The sequence below is a fragment of the Geospiza fortis genome, unplaced genomic scaffold (genome assembly GCF_000277835.1).
Source record: "Geospiza fortis unplaced genomic scaffold, GeoFor_1.0 scaffold229, whole genome shotgun sequence".
Classification (NCBI taxonomy): Eukaryota; Metazoa; Chordata; class Aves; order Passeriformes; family Thraupidae; genus Geospiza; species Geospiza fortis.
This window is the reverse complement of record NW_005054357.1, coordinates 1,984,118-1,992,269: the sequence shown is the minus strand read 5'-3', so window position 1 is coordinate 1,992,269 and position 8,152 is coordinate 1,984,118.

The window sequence follows — 8,152 nt, the reverse complement described above, 5'->3', positions numbered from 1 at the left end:
AAATATATTTTCCTCCACCCACAAACCCAATTATGCACTTGCCACTAAACAGCTGCCTACTTCCAACATTCAACAGAGTACAGAGTGAGGAATGTGCCTCTGACATGTATCATAGAAGATCTACAGGCAAAATTAAGGTTTCTTCATGCAAAATTAAAAAATAGAGGATGGCATAAAATCTAACAGTACCGAGTTACAATCACATTAAGAAATTACTTGGTGGACTGTTAACTTCAGCTATTAAAATAATTATTCAGCATGAGAGAAACCTGTAACAATTATATTTAATATTGGTTTGTCAGAACTTTCTCGTTTATTAAGTTCAGTGACAATGCCTTTAAGAGTAATATGATAGAGGAGTATTGTACCATGAAATATAGCAAGAGACATCTTGACTTTAACCAGCCATTTCTGTTTCCTTTAGATGAGCCACTGCACTATGCTTGTTACTAATTGATTTTAAGACTTCCACTTGGATCCTGTACTCTTGGGATAGGGAGTACAGTAACTTCAGGACTGAGTTTGAGATATCTCCTTCTGTAAATCTATTTTCAAATGAGTTATATGGGGAAACCTTCAGAAATCCAATGAAGTTTTTGATGTGAAGCCCTGAAATTTCTTTTTGGGGGGAGTTTCTACTGTAGCACCAACACAATGACACTGCTGAACTATGGGGAATTAAGAACTTGTCCTGCACATTATATAGCTCTATAAAAAGTAAAAGCAGAAGAATGTGCTGCAATTATAAATAACATCTTAGACGTGACAGAAGTGCTATGTATTTATTTTTGACACAGCAAGGAATGCAAATGAATTTCTGCTAGCAACTGGTATTCTAAAGTATTAAGTTTTCTTCCTAGATGAAGTTTTCCCATTATGTCTCATTATTTCAGTCAGCATTTTTGCTTTTATGCCTTTTTCTTTTTTTTTTTTGAGGAGATATTCTACCAAAAATAAATAATTAAACCACAGATGAACTGTCAAAAGGGAACATTCATATTTTAACGCAACATTAACATTTTGGTAATTAACATGGCAGTTAATGCTTTTAGCAGATGTAACAACATTAGACTTGTAAATTTCAATTAAAGTTAATAGTTCACGATAGCTGTAGGGATCAGGCATCCTCTCTGGATACTGAAAACATGTCTAATGTGATTAGAAATACTAATTGAAGAAAAAAGGACTGCTATAGTAATGACTCTACTTCTTTATCCTACTAAATTATTACAAACCTGCAGGAACTTTTAAAAATATATTTGTAGGAAGAAGCTTAAAGAGCCAAATGCTCCCCTTGAAGAAATTAAAAGGGGTCAAAAGAACATTGCAGACATTTCCTGTGTGTTAGAAGAGGGAAAATCATTAATCGAAAGCCATTGCTCCTTCCTTATCCTCCTGAGATCATATTCCCAAGAAATGCTATAAAGTTATTTGGTTACATTTCACAGCCTTTTTGCATTTAATTAGGAACTAATGTGTTAGTTTTAATTCCCTCAGAGGCTTTGAATTCCAGTAGCAGGCAGAGAAACAGGACTGCCACTGGGAACTATGACTCAAGTGGACATCTCTCGGTTTTAGCACAAGTTAAGAGATTGGTAGTGAGTCCTTTTCATGGCCTGCTGATACATGAAACATTTTAATAAGCACAGGGAAAGGATTAGTTTTATTAAGGGTAATTACAAGCTGCTAGCCACCTATAAAATGCACCCCCCTTTTATTGTAAAATGCCAATGATATTTATTTCACTTGTTCTGTGCATTTTTCTTGTCTCAGGCTGGCTCTGAAGTCAGTACCTCATTCTAGCAAAATTGCCACTGAAAATCATGTTCTTTCTAAGGTTTCAGCTAAAAAGGGCTAAACACTGAAATTAAGTTTGCTTTTTTGACTGACAATAGTTATTTTTAGGATAAATGCAGTTATTCCCCACTCATGCCGTTAGCTCCATTTCTGTCAACACCCTTCCAACATCACCATAAATTATTATTCATTTACATTGCAGCCCAGGCATAGGCTCCATTCTACCAGGCAAAGTGCAAAGACATGGTGAGAGACAACTCTTGTTTGGAAGAATTACACTCTAACCAGTTGTGACACAGGCTGAGAGAAAGGATGCTAGCAGAACAAATGCTGGTTTATCTTCATTTTGTTTCTATCTCAAAGGTTGGAACAAGAGATTAGGAAATTTGGTCAAGCTTATATGGAAAGAATGAATAAAATTATTTGAATTAAATTTATCAAGTAACAATGGAATTGAGAATATATTGGTCAAAGTCATATTAGACTCTGGGCAAAGTGCCTACTTGCCATGTATATACCTTTTTGTCTTGTGTCAGGACTAAATGTAAACTCTAAACGGTGTTTAATTAATCATGAGCCTCAGGCTGCCTTTCTCCAAAGGTCTACATTTTATTGAGCTCAGGTAAGACCCAAACTGTGCATTTAGAATAGCTGCCAGGGCTATACCTGGAATGAGATGGTGGATAACACAACACATTTGAATATGCACCTCCATGAGGTTTGTGCCTTCATTGACTTGTGTGCTAAATAGACAAGAAATGCATTTATCTTACCTATCACTTTCCACTAAAAAATCCCAATATATTTAACAAACTTCTAAATTTTACCTGTGTTACTGTGTAAGGTAGGGTGCTTCTATTGACACCCCAGAGTTTCAACACTGGGGGTACAATGGCATGGATGTCTGATTTACCCAGGAATTTAGTCAGGTGGGAGAGGAAAATTAAAGGTATGGTTAAGGGTTTAGTAATATTTTAGACATCACATCCTCCTTTCCTAGGCAGCACTGGAACCAATGGGATTCTGCATTTGGATCCATATGCATAGATACTCCCTTTAGTTAGCTTAAAATGTAATAGCTGTGAATTTTCATTCATAATACTGCATTTTTGTTTTGAAGTATTATATAATAATGTCTCCAGCACAACACAATTGTTAGCAGCTGTAAATTACTGCAGGAAAGGATGAACTTGACTAAATTTTCTTTTTTATTTGTTAAAATACTCAGATCCAACAGCTAAGGCCCAGGTCTTCAGCTGTGTAAATCAGCATGACTCCACTGAAGTCAGAGCAGCTACACCAACTTACACTGGGTAAGAGCCTGAACTTCAGTGACACCAGATATACAGTTTACAGTTTTATTGGCAAGTACATGTTTATAGACTTGAAGGCAGTTTCTAATCCTCTGTCATATTGTAAACGCTACCACCTTGGACAAACAGAACAGACAGAACAATCATTTGGAAGCTGAAAGTCTTACCCACTTCTGTGGGCATTCCTTTTAGATGAATTATGCTTCTGTGAAAGAACTTCATGCATGAAGGACCACGACCAGACAGAAGTTAGCTTCTACCATTAGCAAAACATACCAATATTCAGATTCTGGCATTCAGAACAGGGTAATCAACCTAGGAGGTGAACAACTGAAAAATATATAAAGGTTATTCCTTGCCATCACTGATTACTCACATAGTTCATTGCACATTCTTACTGATACTGTTACATTTTTGATGTTTAAAATGGGTTGGACCTTTAGATAAATGTAAAGGACGACTTAGCAAAAAAAAATCTTGAGAAGAACAGTTGGGAGTTTATGATAAATATTTGTTAAACAGGAGGAACTGAGGTAAGACATAATACAAATTAATATGTCTTTTGCTGGTTCTTGAACAGTCACTACCATCCTGTGTGAATGGCAGAACTATCCCTAAACTGCATTTGAACTTCTGCCTGGGTGCTCTGATACTGACATTGCTAAAAGGGGGGCCAGCAGTGCTGCCCTCAGAGAACATGGGGAATGCCAGGACATGCTGAGGGAAGATGTGGATGGACTGGGGTATGCCAAACCTGAAGCCTGCTCAACAGGCTGCAGTGGAGTGTGAGACTGGATGGACAGATCAGCTGGTGCTCAATTAACCTGCACCAAAATGTAGTTTTCTTTATTACCAGTAAGCTAGGTTAGGCTAACTGTGCTCACTACACATACAAATATACAAATATTTTCTTCCTTCAGTTAAACAATAACACATATGTTATGATAATATATCAGAATAGCAGTGTGCTAGAACATAGAAAAAATTTGAAAAAAAGAACCGTATTTAACTGTGATTATGTATAGAGAACCAAATTTTAGGAAAAGGTATTGCACAGCACTCAGTGTAGCTCAGTACTGATCCTTTCTTTGTATTGCAATGCAGCTTAGTTTCTTTAAGCAATTTTAGTGATTTGTTGAGAAGTTTTACTGAAATACAGGAATCTACTGTCATCCAAGCTCCCTATTTCCACATACCTTTCCAAAAACTCTCACAGGTTTCTGCGGTATAAAGGGGTTCCCTGTAGGAACCTCTCATAATACCCACATAAGCAAACAGTTTTTCTAGCCAGCAGGCTTCCTGCTTCTGATGTGTTTGGAAGAGGTTTCACAATAAAATTTTATACCATTACTAACATTTTCCTTCAAATGCTTTTGGTCTGCCTTTTACAGTTTCACATGTAGCCTGCCAGAGGTTTTGCTATATTCTGTTTTTCTCATCTGAACACCCTTTTTTTAAGGAGCTCCTCTTCCTTTGAAATAATACCCTTTATTCTCATGTAGAGCTCTGCTAGTATTTTGGAGACCCTCTAACTGGCTTTGAGAGATGATAGATACTTACTCAGAAACTCTTAATACAGATCATTTTCTCCTAACTTACTTTTAACAAACTTCCTTGATTTTACGTAGTCCTCTTTTCAACATTGTTGCTATGGTAAGTTTGTTTGGCCTTTTCACTTCTAAAGGTTTTTGAATTTGAATATATTATGATCAAAATTCTAAAACAGTTCTTTGATACAGAAATTCAGAAGGTCTGGTGCCCTGCTTGATACAAATCAGTTCTCCAAGTTCCCCTGGATTGCTCCATTTAATGATTTATGTTGTCTGAAAGCTTAAGTTCTGCATAAAGCCCTATCATAATATTTATCCAGTGCAAATATAATGGAGATCTCTTTACTCCTGCCTTCACAGCTTTTCTCATTTCCACATCCATGTCACAGGCAGCTATCCTAGCCTTTTTACTGTTAGTAACAAAGAACCAGGAGAGAGGGAGACTTTTCAGGCTTCAAGGACTTAGAGCAGAGCAGTTGCTCCTTTTGATTAATTTCCTGTATTTTATTGATTTGAAGAACCTGAAGAATTGTTAACCAGTGAGCTGTTATGTTATGCTCCTATCTCTGTGACCTCGAAGACATCTATCCCCATCCTCCACTGTCCTAGTGAGCTTTTCTGCCTGAAAATTTTAAAGTTTTCAAATCCGTATTTTTCCTGAGTTTTCAGTTTATTGTGTTAATGAACATCTCAAGAGTCTCCAGCTGTACAGAGCCCTGGATAACAGCGGCTGCAAGTTAGGAACCATCTGGGGAGTTGGGCTAAATGTTTGAATTCCTGGTTGATTTTTATTTTGTTACCTAGCCCTCTCTAGGTGCTTTCAAGCCTAGTAGCTTAGTCCTGACAAAGGACACTGTTTTCAGAGACAATCCAAGTGTCACATTGCCATTCCAAGTAATACCCTTTGTCATCACTGGATATTTTTTATATTCTTGAATGCTGACTATATTTATAGGTTATGTATATTCACAGATTTCAATGATCAGAAAAAGACTGGTGCAGCTTTCTTAAATCAATGCTGAAATGTAAATAGGTTAATAATAGCATGGCTAATGAAGTTTAGCATTCACTGACAAAGAGTGAGGTCCTTGTTGCTTCTGTCTCTGGCCTGTTCAATTCTAGGTGTAAAGCATTTGCTGCCAACACCTTCAGAAGTTGGCAGACTTAGGGAACAAGCCATGTTCTCCCTCCCAGGTCCCTAATTCCAGCATGTCTTTGTCCATTTTCTCTAATCCTTTGCTAGCTGGTTAGGCAGTGTCCCCTCTGGCCTCTGAGAGAAGCTTTAGCCAGAGATAAGCCTGCTCCTTAACAATCCCTGAGGCTGCTGGATCTTCTGGAGCCTCTTCTGCCTTTCTGATTCTGTTTGATATAAAGTCTCCATTACAGGGAATATTAGACAAATTTATTTAACTGTAAATGTGCATTGAAAAGCAAAGAAAAACATCCTTCTATAAATAAACATTTGTACAACCCAGGTCTGAAGAGGATCTTCTGTGGAAGATGTGTCAGTTTGCAAATTTAAAATTAATGGGGGTAGTGTAGTTACATTTATATGAAAGCCTGTTTGCCTGGTTGTGATGATGAACTAATTAACTATAGCAGACTCTTCATTTTTAGCATCTCTGAGTCCCAAGCATCAAGAATAAAATAGAAACAACCATCTTCTAAGAAAGATAAGGTTGGAATACAGGAAAGAGAAGATGCTTCATCAGCTGGTAATGTCAGGCTAAACTAGCCATTGGATTCAGGTGTCTAAAGTGAGAAGTCAAAATATTATGGAACTGTACAGTGAAATTACAGCATGGAGAAAAATCAAAGAAAATGAATGAAAGTGAAAGAGTGAGTATAAAAATAGGATGAAAGAAAAAAAAATTAAATACTATCAGATTAAACAAAGGAAGACTGAAAAATCTACCATAAAAAAAGGCAAGTAAGCCCTGGATATTCTCTTTTTATGCATGAATGTAGAGAAACCTTCAAATGCTACCTAAGTCTAGGCTGTGAGTTGCTCATTTTCCATCTAATAGAGGCTAGAAAATAGCAATAGCTGGGTATTACAGTACTATTGCCTTTACCTGTGGAAACATGAGACCTAATAAGAGTCAGTATTTTATGGTCAGCTACACACCAAATGACAATCTCTCCTTTTTCCATCAGAGGTTTTGCAAATAGGTGACTGCCCTCACAGAACTCCATTTCTGGTTGAGGCTGAAGAGATTTTTGGAGATGGAAGTCAGTGGAATTGCTGATTGCAATTCTTTAAAGTGATTTCTTAACATTGTATGGCAGATCTATCAAGTTTTCACTTTATGGTATGTGGGGAGCCCTAATGTATTGCACTTTCTGCAAAAAACAATCCAGTGAATTCTTGTTCAAGAAACTGCATTTACAACATAATTTATCCACAAAAAAAAAAATCTCTTAATCACTATTCCAATTAATTCTTTTGGACTACCCTAAAGAAATACAAAATGCACATCAAAGGGAAAGGTCATAGGATATGTCTGATTCCACAGCCTGGGTGGTCACCTTATCACTGTATTTGGCCAGTGGCATCAAATGCCTCAATGCTGATACAGAGGAAATGTGCAGAAAGAGTAACAAATCAGAGAAATGAGAGCCAACAAAAATAATCTCCTTTCAAATTTCATTAGACTTTGTACCACTGGCAACACTGCAGATGTCTCAAAGCTGAAAAGTTTGCCTCAAAAACAGATATGATTTTGTACACAGGGAAGTGAATAGACTTTTTTTCAGACATACTGGCCCATTTCCTACTTCTTTTGCCAGGCTTAAATCAAGTATTACTATACCTGTTACAAGGGAAAAACTGCAGCAAAACCTCCAACCCTTTTGAGAACTTAAGTTTTGCTTTGGAAAGATCAAGTACATCTGATTTGAGGTAATTCTCAATTACTGTTTTCTCTTTTTTAAATTACTGGAGTGCCTTTGTTGAGGAAAAAAGTTTTTTGAAAAAAGTTATTTGATTATTAACCTTACTGGGGAAACTGGTCAGCTTTTTACTTTCTCCCCATCATTGGTTCTTTAGGCTTCTCCTCTGTGTAGGTAATTACCTTTTCCTGCACTGAACTAGGGTGGACTTTCAGGAACCTGAAAACCAGTAGTATTCTGGAATTCAGTATTTTTTTATCTACTTAAACCCAGTGCTGTTGCAAAGCAGAACCTGGTGGAACAAGAGTCACCAAGAGTCTGGTATTTTTTGTTGCCATCACTTTTATTTCTCCCAGTATAAAAAGGAGTTTGTGTCACTTCCAGCTGATGTACTCAGTTAATATCGATTGTCTCGCAGATTGACTATCACAACTCAAATACAAAATGAGCAAGCCTGGCATGTTTTTAAATCAGGCAGGGCCCAGGCCTCAGAGCAGCGCTGCTCAGAACAGAAGGGCCAGTCCCTGCTCCAGAGGCCGGAGCCGGTGCTCCTCCCGCTCCCGCTCCGGGAAAGCTTCCCGTGCCCGCTGCGGAACCGCA